Source organism: Megalopta genalis, chromosome 1, assembly GCF_051020955.1.
Source record: "Megalopta genalis isolate 19385.01 chromosome 1, iyMegGena1_principal, whole genome shotgun sequence".
NCBI lineage: Eukaryota > Metazoa > Arthropoda > Insecta > Hymenoptera > Halictidae > Megalopta > Megalopta genalis.
The window spans coordinates 15,711,632-15,731,094 of record NC_135013.1 but is presented as its reverse complement, the minus strand read 5'-3'; the positions used below and the strand labels follow the sequence as shown (position 1 = coordinate 15,731,094).

Genomic DNA, 19,463 nt, shown 5'->3' with positions numbered 1-19,463 from the left:
AAACAATTGGGTCCAATTAAAAATATTCCCGCGTGAAACGTACCTCGCCGAAACTTTTAATAACAAGCGAATGTTTACCTCGAAATTGAAACGAGATCCAAATTAAAACTCTCCCCGGCGCGGCGTGCTTGCGAAAATTCGACCACCACAACCTTTTGTTCGCAATCCTCGCAATAAAACTAAGAAAACTTTAAATTTTTACTTCCGAAGCGGAACTATTCCGCAGAAACCAATCAAACGAGTTGGGCAAAATGTAATCTCATTACTACATTGCTGGCTGAATCTTGTTTTCTACTAATTGTTCCCGGAATGTTCCGACGTTTCAGCGATATACGTGCGAGGTCAAGGAATGATTATTACAATTAATTATGTTTCAAGAGATACTTGCAAACATTTAGATGTCTATTTCTTGCACTTTCCAGAGGAAACATCAAAGTAAGAGATCGGCAAAATTTAATGTACGATTTAATGTAAATAATGAGAACGTAAATTAGAAATGTGTTACGACTATTATAATTTTGTGTTTTAATTTAAACAGAGCTGAATTAATATTATGGACGTTGTTATTTGTAAAATGTTTACAGTTCTCGTAATATTCAGGAACTTTATGAGTATTCTTCCATTGTATTCAGAAATTAATTAAATTAAGTTCACACACGTTGCTGTGTTCAGAGCATGTTATTAAAATCGTACATACGAATGTTCGCCGCGAAATATTGTTCATAATTTACGAAAGAATTGAATCGATGCTACACGAACACCCTTATATCACATTCTCGATATTACTCAGTTTAACTTTGAAAAAATACCTGATAACAAAAACAACACAACAAACAATTCAACGTCGGACCGTTGCGCTGCAAAAATCCCAGAATATCCACAGCATAGCAATCGCCGGGAAGCACACGGTCCGAACACAATTAAACACACCGAAATTACTCTTTCGCTTTCGGCGACCCGTGGAACACAATCAGCTCCATAAACAACCCTATAAAACCACCCCCTCCCAACGGGCCTCCCCATAACCCTCAAGGCGACGCGGCGAACGAAGAACAGTCGAAAAAAAAACGATCGAGCGATCGCGCTGTTAGGATCAAACGCGGTAACTCGATTCCGAGGGAAGACGGTCGATTCGATTACGCCCACCCCGGCTTTTCTGCCGTGATTATGACACGACGGTTCGTTCTGGAGAGGACACGAGAGAGAGAGAGAGAGAGAGAGAGAGCAGGGTTGTCGGCGGTGTGTGGGTTGGGAACCGTGGAAACAAAAGATCGCGGGAGGAAGCAGGGATACAAAGTGCGCGCGCGACGGTTCGTTAGAGGGAAGAAAAGGGGATGGTGTGTCCGTACCTCGAGACCGGGCCACGCTTCGTTACTCATCCGTCGAGAGAATCCTGAAACAAAAACGGCAACGGATGCAATTAGACACAATGTGATGATCTCTGTCAGTGTGTTATGTATCATCGGCCGGGTTTTCCGAGCGGGGATGGAACGGGGGGAGGAAAGGGGCTGGGGAAGCAGGAAGCTAGGATAAGGACGAGGGTTCCGTCGCCTCGAGCCGGATTTCCTATTGAATTTAGCCGGGATCTCCACGGCGCGATATTATATCGCGGTCTACCCTCATTTGCGCCGCCAGCCACCCCCGCGCTCGAATCCATTTCCGACTTTTCCACGGCCGCCGCCCCGTCGCGTCGACACCAGACGAGAGCTCGTTTGTCACGGGTTGTTGTGCATCCTCGTTTTCCAATTCGTACATTATCTACATCCGCGGATTCGCGGCTCGGGAACTCGCTTTGCCGGCGACCGTCACGTTTCGCGGGTGAACGAACTTTCGGGGGCTCTCGGAGGAGAGTGATCTTTCCTCGTGGAGTTCGGCTTTTGTTTCGCTATTTATTGCGGAAGATGGGCTGCTTGGCTCTCGCGGCGAAATTGTTGAGTGGACTTTGGAAAGAAGTCGAAACGCGACTGACACTTTGATTATTAACACTTTAACGACCGCACGTCTACGCAGTCAAACGTCGCCAGGGGCCGGCAGTATTTTTGAAGAATTAATTTTAAAGAACTTTATTAAATTCACGAAAAAGTTAACATAAAACAAAAAACAAATAGGCAATAATTAAAAATAGGCAATAATTACCTATAATCAAAGACGTGACAATGAAATATGAAGCCAATAGCAATGTCCACACTTGTTTACATTCATAAATTATCACACAAAGAGTGTGGTACTGGCCAACAACCTTCGGCGGCAGCATCACACACATGTTGTGTGAGCGGTCGTTAAAGTGTTAAAACGGTCGAAAAATTATGCGACATCGGACGAATTTGGACAGTGCGATGTAACGTACGAAATCAAAGATTAATACTCGGCTATCGATGTTTAGGATAAGTAAAAATGGTTTTCATTCGTTGCAAGATTCGGGAACTAGATAGACGTTCGCTTCTTTTCTCTTGATCGTTTTAATAAATTAACACTAAGCCTACCAAAAAGTAATACTAAATGGCGTGTACTGCTTCACAAAAGTGAGAACAGCGAATTTATTTAGATTTTGTAAAGTTTTCATTATAAAACTTGCTCCAATAATATAACTTATTCAAGCGTTTTCCACGAAAGAGTCTCGGAACTTTGCAGAATTGCAAAATAAGAAAACGGTCACTTTGACCGCGGTAGGTTTAGCGTTGATATAATAATATTTTCGAGTTGTTCAAATATGTTTTGCTATTTTGCATGGCGACGGACTTTCGTCTATTTCTAACGTGCACAGATTTTTCAGACGCGAACGAACGTAGTTAGTAGTTAGTTTCTCTTTACAAAGAATAATCTGTTACTCAACGGTGAACACATTTTCCTCTAATTCTATCTTTTGTAAAGTAACGTATCAAAATCAAAATGTTCATATCGCGAGTACAATTGATATTTAAGGGTAGACGTAGCAGTAACTTGCGTAATTATCCTTTCTATCGAGATTCGGGAATATTTAAAAACCGCTCGAGTTTCTCAACTGTGGTGCGTAATGTCGGAGACAATGGAAGTTTTAGACAGCTGTGAAAAAGACGGGAAATGAAGCAATTTATGGAGTTCGCATTTAACAATGGAAGAATGGGTCAGAGAGGGGCATCGTATATCAAGCAGAAATCTTTTTGCATCGGAGTAATAAATTATTTGACAACCCAAAAGCCAAGCCGAGCACACGGAATAATCGGATTATATGCAGAGATGAATTAAACAGCGACGCTGTGAACCTTCTTGCTTTGCGATGTCGTGACAAATATGTCGCGCAGAATATTACAAACACAGATAAATAAGAATATTCCGGCATTCTGAATTCACGCAAAATTGTCTGATTCAAGTATTAAATAACCTTGAAGCGCGAGTTAGCGGGGAATGGCAATTTATATTATTTAAGTCGCATAGAAAAGAAGACGCTTCCGTTCTAAAACCGCGAGATCCGGCGAAAACAGTTAAACAAAAAAATATATAGCATATGTTAACAATGTTTAAACACACGCAAGCGATTCACGTTGGTTTCCTTTTGGATAATTAATGCTTCGTGCCGGATTTCCGCGTTCTATTACCATTTGCACCGTAATAGCAGCACCCCTGTAGTATCTGCGTCTTTTTATGCACAATCGTGCAAGCGTTGTGCAACGTTATATGTAGATTGTCGATCTTTATGCACTTATGGCGTGTACAAATTTCACAGAAACAGCGAAATGCAGAATTGACTGAACTATAACTCGTTATAGCGCACTAGAACTACAATGTACCCGTAACAGTGGTATCAATCTGTTATCACCTCCCACAAATTTCGTTGGCGACAGAAATTGCTCAATCAACCTTTCCCGGACCCTAATCGTCAATGTACAATAGACGGTACCTCCAGTTTTGTATCTTGATTTCTTTTACAACCCCTGTGGTCGACGTATCGTGCAATGATCCTGTAATTCACACAAATGGACTTTTTCAGATACCATTCGTAGTATTTGCGAATGAAACCTGTGATCAAATTATTCAAAGATCTGGGTTAGGATTTCTAATCTGATTTCTTGAAATCCCATTTTCCTTTCAAAGTAATCGCTCAGAAAGATGCATGTTCAAATCACATTAATGTTAGCACCAAATCCGAAGCGCTATAAATCTGTTACTATGTTCGCGACCACATGCGCGGCGTTCACGATCTTCAGTGTACATGAAAATACATAAATTCATTCGATTCCTTCCTTTTTAAAGTGGTATTACATGACATAATATTCAGGGAGCCCACAACTTCGTTTTGTTAAATTGTTTAACGTTTCGCAATGGGAACGATAGATAAGCCAGCACTCCTTTTTCAAGGTGATCAATCAGAAGAATCAATGTTCAAATTACTTAACATTCGTACCAGATTCCAAGCAGTATTACGAAAGAAGAGCAGTAAGAAATTGTCTGCTTTCGAAGTAATCAGGCGAGAAAAACCGTGATCAAATTATCCAAAGATCTGTGCCGGGTCCGAAACGCCATAAATCTGTCCGACTGTTTTCTAAATGAGAAAACGTTCTTACGGTCGCGATGATACTGCGAGAATTTCCCTTCTGCTGGAAAATATGGCCATTTTCCAAGGGCTCCTGCAACGTAACCAGTTTCGTGTCACCGAGTATATTGTGCGGCCCGTGTTGCAGAGCGCAGCTCCTTGCATTCAGTTGCCTCCAATTCCAATTATACAAATGCATAGACCCGGTCGCATTATTGTACACCGGGGAATTTTCGGTTCCGGAAGATCGATAGGGGTGGTGAATGCGACATTTCCAGCGAGCCGCGTTTTCGGAAAGAATGAAAAAAATCCTCAATAGCCTCGTCCGCGATTTTCCGAGCGCGGCCCCGCTAATGATCCCCCGGGATAAAGAGCTGCTCCGCGATTCAAAAATTCGGATTTTCAACTCGTCGCATACTTTGTTCCTCCCCCCAAAAAAATCCCACGGTAAATTGATATTAGCATCGAATGGCTCAGCCGTGAATACCATTTCGATCCCCTTTCTCTCATTTCCGGATCCGCGAATTCCCTCCCTCCCCCCTCCGTTCTGAAACGCGGGAACGTTTGTTTTCCGAATATCAAATAGTCCAGCAATCGACTTTTCGATCGTTCCGCCGAAAAATGCTATGTGGAAACATGATTCGGAAGAAATTAACGGAGAGGGAAGCACGACGGTAACTCAGAAAAAATGTCAGACTGTTCATTTCGATTTACAGAAATAACGGAAAAGGTACATTGGATTAATATTTTGTCGAACAAGATCTAAAATTTGTAAAGACAAAATTAGAAATTAAACACAGCGGGAGAAATTAAATACGATTTACATTAGCTAATTAACTATTTAATGGCAAGGATCGGAACCATATTTCGATACACAGTTAGAAGCATTTCACCTAATTTCTAATTTATTATTAGCTAGTTAAATCTCAAAGTATTTCTATTATATCTCGCAAGTAGATCAATATAACAGAGTGAAATTAAATATAACAGGAGAAATTAAATACTACTTACATTAGCTAATTAACTATTTAATGACAAGGATCGGAACCATATTTCGATACACAGTTAGAAGCATTTCACCTAATTTCTAATTTATTATTAGCTAGTTAAATCTCAAAGTATTTCTATTATATCTCGCAAGTAGATCAATATAACAGAGTGAAATTAAATATAACAGGAGAAATTAAATACTACTTACATTAGCTAATTAACTATTTAATGGCAAGGATTGGAACCATATTTCGATACACTCTGTTTCACTTAATTTTTAATTTATTTTCAGCTAGTCAAATCTCGAACTATTTTTATTAGATTTCGCAAGTAGATCAACATTGATCTCAAAGAACTACAAAATATGTAAAATATTCAAAAAATTCAAATATTCAAAGAATTCAAAAATGTGTAAAATAATAGCGAAGCAAAGATTTAGAAAAGATGTATAGCCAAATCATCGGAAGCAACCATTTCAATAATCACCTTACTGGGCTCTTTATTGAAACCAATAAATAAAGTTTCACTCTTTTTTGTACTTTCGTATAAATTATTACAGCTTCTCCCATAATAAACTTAGAAACATTGTATTATAGTGTAGTTTCCGTGTGACCCGAACACCATGTGTTTTCATATACACTGTAGGAGGGTTAATTCTGATAAAACAATGATTGTAAGATGAACAACACAGAAAACCATGGAGAAGCGTTTAATCGATAAACCGGTTGGGGCGATTCCGATTAATAGACAAATTCAAAACGCGTTCCATTTGCACAGCAAAGAAAGAGAGCCATATTGCTGAAGAACAGCGACAAGTTGGCGCTCGTTGATACAGAGCATTTTATTTATGAATCAGCTTTCGTTCCCGTAATGAGTCGAGAAGGATTCGTATCCACGAAAGCGGCTCCTTCAGACGGATGGAAGTTCCCGTGGAATCGGTAATTGAGACAACCGGTTTGTACGCTGCCATTTCCCGATTCTTCCGCCATCTGTACACGTCGCCGCCTCCGAACTAGCAGCGGCCTGCTAGCTAGACAAGAGACAAAAGTTTCTGTCGGAGCGCTACGCCAGGGAGACTGATGCATCCTCGCGCTTGAGTAATGCCCTCTCACGTAAAGTTCATAAATAAATGTATACTCCACGGCGTTTCTCGCGGATGCACTTCTCCCGTCCCCCAACCGCGCGGCACCCGAGAGTCTTTAAGTTTGAATCGCATACGAGTGAAGATGCAATTAACTTTTCATGTCTCTCGAGAAAACAGAGATTCGACTTGGCTCCACTCGAATATCACGATTTTCCCGAATCAATCGGATTCGTCGATGAAAAGAGTTTTCCGACAATGGAAGTTCAATTTGGAAGATTTAGCATGTTAAAATGTGTTGTTTCTGTTTCAAGTGGTGGGGGGCGTTATTGTTAAATGCGTTCTGAATTATTGTATATTAATTTGATTAATTTTCTGAAATCATTATTAACGTATGTTTTAATATATACATAGCGTTCCGATGAAATTTACGAACGCGTTTAACTGGCAAACATAGGTGATATTCATGACAAGTATTGCATTAGTACCGCAATGTTTGACAATATTGTCGTTCAATATCATTTCGTACTCGCTGCGTATGTATGTACGAAATCAATTATAAATTGTAATACAGTTTGCTCCGTTCTTTGCAACTACCTAGCATTGCTATTGAAGTCTACAGAGAACAAAGTATTCTAAACAAAACATTTTCCCTAAAGGGTAGCTACGATTTATATAGTTGTTGACAATCGGTAAAAACGAGCCGCAAGGCACGAATAATCGTATCTCCTCTTCCCAAATTGTCCATTCTCGTGTACGAGCCGAGCGTCAATTAGGGAGAATTTACTATAGGTTGGGGAATAAGTTCGTAGCGCTGTTATATTTTCTTTTATTTTACAATGATTTTTGCTGTTTGACAAAGTATAATATTCATTCGATAGAGCACTTTCTGCTCTGCAAAACTGTACTAATCGTCTTTCTGAGTAATTTAATTTTTTATTACTTTTGAGGCTTAGAAATGGAATATCCAGGAGATAAAAAACAACATTTTCGACACATTCTCTCCTTCGCTTTTCATCGAGGCCAAACAGCTGCTGAAGCAGCCCGGGACGTTTGCAACGTATACGCAGAAGGTGTCATAGGCGAGTCTACGGCACGGAAATGGTTTGCGAAATACAAAAATGGCGATTTCGACGTCGACGACACGCCCCGCAGCGGAAGACCTTCCGAATTCGACGAAGAGCGTCTCGAAGCACTTTTGAAGGAGGACGGTCACCAAACAAGTCGTGAATTGGCCGAAAGAATGAACTGCGATCATAAAACGATTCTCAATCATCTTCATTCAATGGGATTTGCCGAATAATTGCGAGCCTGGGTGCCTCACGAGCTTAACGAAAACAACAAAGACAATCGCCTTTGATAAAAACGCTACGAACTTATTCCCCGACCCAATATATAAAATTGTAACAGAGTTTGCTCGCAGAGAAGAATTTTCTTTGTGACTATAAAATGTAACTACGCAATTTCATTTCGAATACAAACTAATACGGACGAATTATAAACCGGAACAGAATTCTCCTGTTACAGAAAACTAATTTATTTCTAACGTCAAAAATCAGAATTTCGGAGGAAAGTTATGGTCCAGCAATAACCTATCGAAAAATTAGCAGAAGCCAGACGAAACCGACAATTTATCTAAGATTTCGTTCAGAGGACCATTATCCTTGAATTTGCCGATCTCAGCGAACCGCAAGCTATTTTCCAAGCAGCGAATACAAATACATAAATTTCCAGCGCGAAATTATCCGAGGTTTGCCGAGGCCGTTCCACGGGTCTCGGTTTGCTTTCGCAGGGATTTCAATGGCCGCAATAGCTCGAACATATGTGCACGGGAAACAAGATGCCGCGAATGGATCCGGGATTAATATTATTATAGACGTCCTCGGTGTATCTCGCTGCGGTTCCTGGCAAACCTTTTCATCCCGCTATTCTTGATCACACAGACTCGAATGCCTGCGTCGCGACGCGACGCGGCGCTGCGGCACGATGAAAGTTGTCCTGGTGAAAGCAATCTCTGCGAATGATTACGAATGCGGAAGTCATTAGAGACATTCGGCTACCGACTCTACTCGCTCTCTCACTCACTCTCTCTCTCTTTTCTTCCTTTACGTCTCTCTCTCTCTCTCTCTCTCTCTCTCTCTCTCTCTCTCTCTCTGCCTCTACCACTGTCTGTTTTCGACGATTCTCCTTCATTTTCTCCGACACCGATCCCAGAAATGAAGGTTATTAGAGCTTCGAGAGATAAGGATGTTCATGGCCAGACTATAAACTTTGAATAGCGTTTCTTGTTACTGAAATTAGGACGTCGATGCAGGGTGCCTCGGGAACGGAGATTATTAGCAACGATAATATTTATGCCTCTGTATTTTATTTCGAATAGTACGACACAAATATAGATTCCCGTGGCCCAGTTCCGAGGAATTGGGTACGAGGGAGAATTCGTCCCATCACTGGTCCAGGCAAGATATAAATCTTATTGCGCATTTTAGAACACGCTACCGTACAGATTTCTTAGATAACTGCTGAAACACCGAAACTCCATAAAATTCGTAGTTTAATTCCTAGAGAGAAGACCCGGAGAATAATGCATAAAAGTGATGTATGTATGTGTTGGAACTGAAATCATCCGAGAACGAAACGAATGTATAAAGGAATTCGGCGAATGCATCCTATCTATTTCTGGAGTCGCCGAGAATCGATTTAATTTCGTCAGAACACGATCTAGAAAAAGTACACCTTACACGCCCGATAATTTCCCACCTCGCAAATTCTAGAATTAACTTGAAATCGCCGCGTTCGGGTTAAATGCGAACTTCCAGGAAGCTTCTTAACAACGAAATAATTCAGTTATCGAAACCGAAACTAAAAGGTTAACCATTAAACGGATTACGGTGACCGCGGCGGCTCCATGCACCTTCAAACAGGTCTCCGTTAATTCACGCGAATGTAATTATTTAAACATTCATGCAATCCTCTATTCACCCATCGAGCTTGCAATGTTTTAACGTAAATGCATTTGATCAATCGGCAGTAAACTTGGCAGCCCGTTAAGGGTTGAAATCCATTAAAGCCATTGCCACGTTGATCCTTTTCCAGCTGAAATATTTTAAACAATTCGGTTGGCGAGAAAATTTCTGAAAGAAAATTGATTTCTAAACCTGGTCGAAGATCGGTGTCAAGCTTACACGATCGACGCGTTAAGAAGAGAATCTCACCCTCGCAACTGGATCAGCAGACTGGATAATTCGCTCCGCGAGATTCCACGATCCGGAAGTGCGCGGGCAAAGACACGCGTCCCCTGTCGACGACCGGTAAATTAAAAGGAAAAATTCATCTTCTGGAAATCGGCTCTGCGAAACAGCAACGAATTGGCCAAGCGGCCAGCTGAATGATTCTGGATCGTCGGCCGGAAGTGCGGCGAAGGACGTTCCGCGATCGATACCGGAAATCGAGTCTGGTGTGCCGGCTTGGAAATAAGACGAGTGGGTAACGGATGGCGGGTCTGGATCGGCTGAAAAAAGGACGGCCGTGCGGGGAGGGGGGGCGGGGTTGAAAGGAGGGTGGGAGAGGAGAGAACGATTCTATCTCGCGTGGACGCACCGGTTGGTCCCAATTGGATGCAGCCGTGCGTCGGCTGGCTTCATTAAAAGCTTCTCGCTGGCGCGGAGAATTTCCCTCTCTCTTTCTCTCCGTTCTTTTTTGTTCGTCCGCTCTCTCGGCGCGACCGCAGCGGCAACGGCAGCGCCGCGCGGGGACATTGTTAATTAGAGGCCGCGGCGGCGGGAACGGCGGCGGGAAAGGGGCACGGGGAGGGCGACCACCGGCGAAAAGGGTGAAAGAAAACGGGCGGATACGAGCTTTTTAAAAAGCCACGCTCGAGCGCACGCACCATAAACCCGCGATAAACCACGGATCACGTAAATCATTCCGACCCGGCGACAGGAGACCGAGCACGCGGGCCCCGGTCTATCGCCAGTTCCACTTCACGACCGATGGAAAACGTTTCCAAGTGGAGAGCTGCTGCTCGCCGGCGACATGCATTCACGATTACCCCCGAGTGGCAACGCACGTAAAACCATTCCCCTACCCTCTGCCCTCGAATCCTTGCCTACCTCGATTCATCGGCACCAGTCACCCACGCGACTCGATTGCCTGCCACCATTAGCGTCGCGAACCCCAACTGACCCGCTGTCAGTCCCCCGATCGACGGCACGCTCTCTCTGTTGTCTAAAATGATCTCTCAAAAGTGCCGATATTTTTGGAATCTATTCGGCGTGTTGCGTACACGGCCTAAACAGGCTTCAAACTTTTCAGTAATGTTACGTTCGGCAATGTTATCGGTATGTGCTCGAAATCGTGGCTTCTAATACGACGAGAAGCAGAATTCGGTCGGATGCGCCACTGGATTCTTATTCAATGGTATTGGTTTGTTCAATCTAACTTTTCTTGACAATCTTTAACACGTTCCGTGCCGAGCTTTTTTTACTCGAATCTTCACACTTTGATATTTTACTAAAACTTGATGTATTACGTGCAATTATTAATTCTCGTACACATAACAACGTAACAAAAACTTATCAACGCCCATTCTTGCGGTGGAAATTGATTCTTCGGTTCTAAATTTCTTGTAAACAATTTGTTCAGTTCACTAAGTAAACATGCAAGCGTGTACCATCGATGGTACACGTGGCACGGAACGTGTTAATGAAAATATTGGCATTTTGCATTTGGCATTATGCATTTTTTAAATTTTCGTTACGAGCTCAGACAATGAAGTTGAAAAACATCATTTTTTAATTTTTGTCTCATCCCAATCGATTGCAATCTAAAAAACTGTTTGTATGCTCATTTCACAGAAAACTAGTCGGTCTAAAATCTCAAAAATATTCAAGTCCTTTAAATCATTTTTGAAACAGTTATTCCGTTTTTAAAAGGCGTCAACGTACAACTTCAACCAACCTTTCAGGTGTAAAATCGATTCGATGCTTCGTTCGAAGATACCAAATCGTCACAGGTAGCGAAATTCTGCAGCTAATTGCTAAGTTTTTCCCGTTCAACGGTGTGCACTGATATTAGCTCGATATATTGAGTTGGGAAATAAGTTCGTAGCGTTTTTATCAAAGGCGATTTTCTTTGTTGTTTTCGTTAAGCTCGTGAGGCACCCAGGCTCCCAATTTTTCGGCAAATCCCATTGAACGAAGACGATTGAGAATCGTTTTATGACCGCAGTTCATTTTTTCGGCCAATTCACGACTTGTTCGGTGACCGTCCTCCTTCAAAAGTGCTTTGAGATCGGACAGATTGATGCCGATCTTAGATGACGATTCTTAAAATAATGCAACAATAAAACTAAAAGTATCCCAAAATTTACGCAATATTTGAATTTTGTGCCATTTGTGCGGTAAAGTGATCCCAACGAAAAGAAGATAGCGTAACAGCTGACAGTTCAGAGTTGTTAAAAATGGAACGTTACACGAAATATTTTTAAAATAATGAATCATTTTCTGGTCGAGTAATTTCTCGTTTTGATGATCACAATTGGCAGCCCAGATCATGCGATTTAACGTCGTTGGACTTTTTTCTTCGAGGTTTCTTGAAGTCTAAGGTTTGTGGCAACAAGTCCATGACCACCCACCCCTTGAAGAAGAAAATTGAGCCGCTGTATCAACGAAATTCAGCCACATTTATGCAAAACGGTCATACAAAATTTCAGCAAAAGAGTGTATATGTGCTAGCAAAGCCGTGGAGGCCATTTATCCAATATGCTATTCCATACATAACCTTATACCGTACACTTTATAAATCAACAAAAAATTTACAATTTTTAATTATAAACCTGTGTTTTTTTTTCTATCAAACTTACTTCTTGCATGAATTTTGGGACACCCTTTACATTCCAAAATAATCTGTGGCGTCGCATCCCTCTATCTGAGCGCGGCCGCTAGCAATAAAACAAGTACCGTTACCAATCCTCAAAATTCCCTAAAAATCACGCACCCCTAATAAAACAATTCTCCTCACATCTGGACACCTCGACCCGCACGGGACATTCCCAACTTTCTCCTTTCCTACGAAAGTCCATCTATTCCTTTCTTCTTTTCCACTATAAAAGAGACAAACGCGCAACTCCAAAAGCTCAGTCTGTCCTAAGTTGCTACTCCTACGACGTCACGCTAGTCGCGCCCGCGCTCATCGATAGCAATTCAATAAACTGCATTAATAGTAACCTTAAACACGCTCTCCGATTCGCTTACCTTCCCTTCAGTGCTAAAAATCTAGATTGACGTAACTCTGTAATTCCAAAAGGCCAACGAAATTCGTCCTGCGTATAACAGCAAAATTTTACACATTTATATCTACGTACACGTTTTAGGGATGGTTCCTGAGGCATCTCGTCAGAGAAAACTTCGGTTCGCCACCGCGTCGTACGTCGACGGTACGCGAACGCAACAAGAAGTTTGACGATTGATAAAGTCGACCAATCGGCGCGGAACAGGCTGGCCGAAGGAAAGCGAGCGGAAGTAAAGTCGCCGCGTACGGAAAGTTATAAAACTCGCGGCGAGCAAATAAAACTGGAACGAACACAATCAATTGGCATTCGGAACGGGCGTGCAAATTCCACGGACGCGAGTTCCACCCCGCCATCAAAGTTAAACCCGACCAGCGGATTATCGTGGAACTCGGTGGTAAATCGCGAGTGGATTAAACCGCATCGGCCGACCAATAATATGTAACAACGACCGCCGACATTTCCTCCGTGAATTACCCTTTTTCCCTGACGATATCCGCGGAACTGAGCCAACTTTCGTTGGCGAATTAATTCCCGCGAATTTTCCGCCGACATTTCTTTTAACCATCGTTTCAACGCATTCAACGCGATCTCTACACTCTTGCCATCCAATTCGTTTGAGAAGTACCGATCATTGTTTCACATCTTGAGAAATATTTCACATATATGATATATATTTATTTGACATATATATTTGAAATATATTTGACGTATATTTGACATATATACATATATTTGACATATATACATATATTGACATATATATTTGACAAATGTTGACATATATATGGCGTATATCTACCTCGTTGTAGATGCCCATCACAATGCATCTGTTAAAGGTTCATTATTAACAAGAAAGTAGAATTTACTTATTATCTTTTACCTGATATAATTTTTACTTTTTATTATTCTTTTTATTAAAAAAAAGAATTTTTTTCAAATGAAAAGATTTCTTCAAAGGTTGCTCGACAGTCGATGTGTTAAACAATGTTTGAGCAGAAGATATAAGGCTCTGAATTATTTTTGCACTTCTTCTCGACTGAGAAATATTGTGCATTTAATCTCTTCTCAAGCATCGAGATAATTATAGACACATAATAAATGTTCATTTCTCTGTTTTTTTTCGGAAACGATTACAGAGAAAGTACTGATCGCGCAACTGCGAAGAAAATTGTGCGACAAGAACTAAAGACTACAGTGATCATTGTCAAGTCTGTAATTGCAATAATATTACTATCAATTTTACAAACCGTGAAACCGTCCTCTAAATATTATAAGAAGCCTGTGAAACTCTCGCGAGGTAACATGTTGCTCTACACTTTTAAGGAAAGATTGAACCGTGGATCTCTCTTTTTATCACAGTGGCGACTTGGCTGGACGTTTCATTAAGCTTTTGTTGCTCGACGTGCAGAACGCCGAAACTTTGGTAATCCTGCGAATAAATTATTTTAGAAAGCGAAGAAAATTGTACGATAAGAAGTTAGTGATCATTGTTAAATCTATAATTCCATCAATATTACTATCAACTCTACGTGAAACCGTCCTCTAAACATTACGAGAAGTCTGAAAAATCTCGCGAAAAATAGCCTTTATAAATATTTAGGGTACGTTTATCTGCAAAATTATAGAATTTGTAAATACAGCCGTGGCCAGTCGTTCTTAGAGAGTTGACTCGATCTACAAAGGAGTGTACGTCTTGATAGTCTTGGTTCGCGCAGTATCAAATTTTAAGTATTCCAAAAGATGATCTCTCTGTTTCCGACGTGCTCTTGTCTTCTTGACCCTCGACCCTTTGACATATTCGCACACCCCTGCCGACTTCCCGCGCTCTGTTTGCCCGCGCGTCTTTCCTCGTGCTTTCCTTTATTCTTTGCTTGTCACGGTCTGTTATTTAATCGCGCCTCCACTGTCCTATGCCACGGCTGGCTCTTCCATTTCTTCGTTCAGCCATCAGTTTTTCAAGCGAACCATTCCCGCATCGGCCCTTGCCTATCCCCCCCTCCCCCGCCTGCCCCGGTCTGCTTGATCCTTTTCTCGACCGGTTAAATCCTCGGTCGGTTCCCACTGTTGGTTCGACCAACGACGATCCGCTCGGTCGATGCTCGCTGCCGGTGCCTGATAACAACACGGCTCCCTGGCCGGAAATAAAGAGCGCCGCGCGAATCCTTTTGTTCACCGGCAGCCGACGGTTCACCCTTTCCTTTCGTTCGATCGCGACCTCCATTTATACCCGCGCCCGACCCGCCAGAAAATAATTGCGAAAGCGACTGAGATTCACGGGACGGGTATCCCGTGAGAGCCCGGGAGAGCCCGAAAGGCTCTCTCCCACGTCCTTTTGTCCCGGCACGGATCAGTGGATTTGTTCTTTGTGATCGGGAACAGGGTCTCGTTAACGCGATCCCGCTTGGAAATTGTCCCGCGGCCCCGATTATCGATACGACGGACCGCGAATGTTCGGTTAATACTTTGAATAACTATGATCGTGCCATTCCAGCTATTATTACTTACGGTATAAGAATTTCCGTTATATTCGATAAGGAAATTCACACCCATACGAGTTTAATTAATGCGGCGGAGATTGTATTATGCATGGGCGAGGCGTAGTAGGCGGGGCTGACCCCGCCCCTGTCCTGCAAACTAATGTCGATTAATTTATTTGACGGATTATGGTATGGTTCTAGTCGGTGTATAATTAGCTGATCAATTCTCCCGCGACTTACATCATTTACATAATTACTAATTTATTTCTATCATCATTTTTTTCTAAGCTTTCTCGTCTCTAACAAGAGACGTTCTAGCAGCTACGTTTCTCTAAGCACTTTTTCCGTCTCCTGTACTCTCCCTATAATTTCTCTCTAGCTCTGCCCACCATCTTCTCTACTCTTCATTCGCTATACAGTAATTTCTCCTATAAATGTTCGGAGGTTGGAATTGAAATCGGCAGATCTGAGAATACGAAATCGCGATTCTTCGGGCCTCGCGGCTCGTTTTTGTAAAAACTCGGAGCAGTCGGCAAAAAAAGGCAGCAGCCAGCATGTCGGTGTACGTTAATATGAATACATGGTAATGCTAGAATAAAAACAATGACTTAAATTTTTTATTTCTTATTTTTTGCCACAATTCGGAGGCCACATGCCACGATTCGAGGGCAATTCGGAGGCCACATGCCACGATTCGAAGGCAATTCGGAGGCCACATGTCACAGACCATTTTGTATTGTCTTCCGGGGATTCGTGTCGCGTGCCTCATCACACGCTTAACCGATTCCGTCGACCCTTAACATCGACATTGCAATAATTTACATAGACGTAGGACTAGCACAGGGAAATTCACAGCAACGCGAAATATGGCATTTCCGGGAGAAATTGCTGTATTTATCCAGCACTTCTAACCAACTTCCTCCATTTCCCCAGTCACATCTGTCCAGTTTCCTCTAGAATTTTATCCTCATCAATTTTTGGAAGCTCCTCCTCTTAATTCTTTTAAGTTCCACCCACATCTCTAGCTTCTCTACGCTCCTCCCACCAATTTTCCGAAGTTCCACCCACAAAATCAAGTATACTCTATAAACCCAGAATTTACATCATTCCAATCCCTGTTTCACATTCAGAACTCTCATTATACATGCAGTAATAAGTTGAACAACAATTGCTAACGAACAGCAATGCATATCGAACTCGAGTTGCCAAGTCTCCGTACAACCATAAGCCTCGTTCTTTAAGTAACGGATCGTCCGGCCGACTGTTTTCGGTCGCGTCAACGGATTTCAAGGGAGCGGTATCCATGGCGGTTGGGTGAGTTTCGCGACATTAATCAAGATTTTTGTTCGGCAATTCCGTCCGGCTCGATCAGCGGCTCCGCGTTGAGACAATGGAACGTCGCCGACAGCACGCGAGGAGAATCGAGCACCGACCCCGATATTTCAGCGGCCGCTCGTTCGAAAGAGCCCGCGTTGGAATTACTGCGGGGGCCAACGGGGATCGGGGAGGGTGGAGCCCTTCGACGGGGCGGGGCTTGCCGATGAATGCCGAGTTTTATTCCGCGTCACCGCGTCTGACCATAGCGGCGACGTAACTACTGCGAGACAACGGACCGCAACGTCGGGAGAAACGCTTGTGAAAGGAAAGATGAGAAGTCCAGGGGTTGCCAGGAGGGCGGTAGGGTCTGTGCTTGAAAGGGGGTGAAGGGTGGCGAGGGGCACCAGGGGAAGGCTGATTGAAAGAGCGAAAAGATCGCGCCGGGGTTTTCTGTGGTGCATTGTTAATTCCTGAAGCCGTGTAACGCCGCGAATTTTCGGAACTTCTGCGTCGATGTTTCGACGATTGCTGTTCTTCGAAAGCCTTGCACACGATTTCAGATTTCACTGGACATGGGAAAGAATCCTGGACAAATTTCTCTACTCGATGCTGCGGTATTTTACCGCGCAGAATTGAGCGAATCATAAAGAATTTAAAGCAACACAAATGTTAAGACGCTACGTAAATTTCATATTTGTAAGACTATCCTTTTCAGAACGAATTTTGAACGGTATAAACCAGTAACGATGTTAACCAGTTAGCTGTGGCGCCTCTTTTCCAATGCGCGCACCTATACGTGTCGCGAGAATCAAGCGGCGACGAGTATACTCGTCAAACACAGATTAAGTGTCGCTGTTGAAATATTGGATCAAAAAGACGGTTTTATTTTATAAAATTAACTATTTTATTACTAATGTTTACTTATTCGCTTAACATTACCATATACTAGATACATAATAAACGAAAAACGCGGGAAAAATCAAATATTTATAAAAGTTAAAAATACAAATTGCTGCGCACAAAAAACACTTCGACTGTCATGTCACCAATATGTGAGCGACGGAATTACTTGATCAGACTTGAGAATTATCTTTTACGCCAATCATATCCTCTTAATTTTATTAGGGTCCGAGAAACGTAAGAATTTTTTAGACAGCTGTCGTGGCATTCGAAGTGTTAATAAAACGAATTGGCTTGAAGTGCAGCGAAGGTTCAGCATTGATTCACTTCAGGCTCATTTAAGCAACAGGATCTTATGATTCGACGAATAAATAATCAATATACGACGACCATTTCAGAGGAAATCGTTTCAAGCAAAATAATTTCGTCGGAGGTGGCAAGTGAATTTTTCCGAAAAGCTCCCAGAGGAATGCAAATTCCTGGGCATGCATATTCAGCCCTCGCGACAGCCAAACGTACAAACACTGCGTCGTAGTTTTAAATTAGCGACGCAACTTCAAAACGAAGAACGTCCGCGAACTTGGTCGGATTCGTCCGGTGTTTGCGTTCCAGTTGAAAAATTAATTAAAACTAACTGCTAATTAAGGATCCGTAGATCCGCGACGAATCTCCCTCGCGGAGTTTCGCAGAAAAACTCGAGAGCATCCGAGAGTGCCGAGCGAAAGCGACAGTTCGACGCAACCTGCTTTCCGCCATCGCTGAGAGAAACTTCGCGGAAAGTGCCGGACCTTATCCCGTAGCCCATCGAAACTTCCGGCGAGGCTGAATTTCTGAAACTCGGTCGACGTCCATCATCGCTCCAAGTGACGTCGAGCCGGGGCGATGCATAACGGATTATGCGGCCGCGCGTGCCTTGCAACGATGCAGGCGAAAGTTCCGGGGAAGCACGCGCGTTTCGAAATTGTGAGTCGCCTCTCCGTATCCGGTTCTTACGTTACAACACCTCCTAAACATTTTTTGTACATTATTCATTGTTTTATTTTACGCGAACGTGATTCTCCGTTTTGTACTTTCCGAATCATTGAAACTTCGCTGGTTCGCTAATAAAAATTTATACAGTTTTTCTTAATTCGTGTATTTTCGCAAAATAATTGACCAAGATCTGGTAGATCAATTTTCGTCGTAACAAGAAATATTGCCATTTCTTCGTGACGAGTATACCCGTCAGATACAACTGAGTGATAAAAAATGATATACACTTTGATATTCTTTATTAGACTCTATATTTTACAGAAGTGTTGTATTTGAACAATATATGAAGGAATTTCGACATGCACAATATAATTACAGCGTCTTACACACTTTTCAAAGAGATTGCAATAGCTAAGTGGTTAATAAACGGAGAAACAAGAACGACCAATTAACGTTCTCCTCATCTTCTCTTCAATTCTTTCTTTCTGATTGCATTTTATTCAACTGCATTGCATTCTTATCAGCATCTGCTTTGCATAACCAATTTCGTACACTCGATGATATTAAAAAAATTCTCTTTCAAGAAACGAATTTGATTAAATTGATAAATTACAGAGTTGCGCGACAATACCAAACGTTAAAGCAAATTATAGTAAACCATAGCTTTTCATTGAACCCCAGTGAATAAAATCCTAGAACAGTTTCGTTAAGAAACTGTTTCCTCGTTTACGGCCAAAGTTCCGGTGCAAATGAGTAAGCTAAAACGTCGCAGACAGGTGAAAAAATCGTGGAGGATGGTCGGTGCACTCGAAAGTATGGCGCAGTAAGAAATCCGGCGTTTAATTGCGCCGATGAATTTACCAGGCGGATCGTTAGTAGCCAGGAAGCGGCGGTCCGCGATTAATTCCGGCAATAAACAATTAA

The 19,463-nt window shown here is 42.3% G+C and overlaps 1 protein-coding gene across 2 annotated transcripts in view; it reads right to left on the bottom strand.

Annotated features, from left to right (window-relative positions):
- The window catches only part of LOC117222655 (uncharacterized), a 437,318-nt gene that overhangs the window by 181,402 nt on the left and 236,453 nt on the right, over positions 1 to 19,463 (bottom strand). For both annotated transcript variants that reach the window (XM_033474470.2, XM_033474478.2), the window contains exon 3: positions 1,350 to 1,393. The gene's annotated coding sequence lies outside the window, so the exon portion shown is untranslated. The remainder of the gene's footprint in view (positions 1 to 1,349; positions 1,394 to 19,463) is intronic.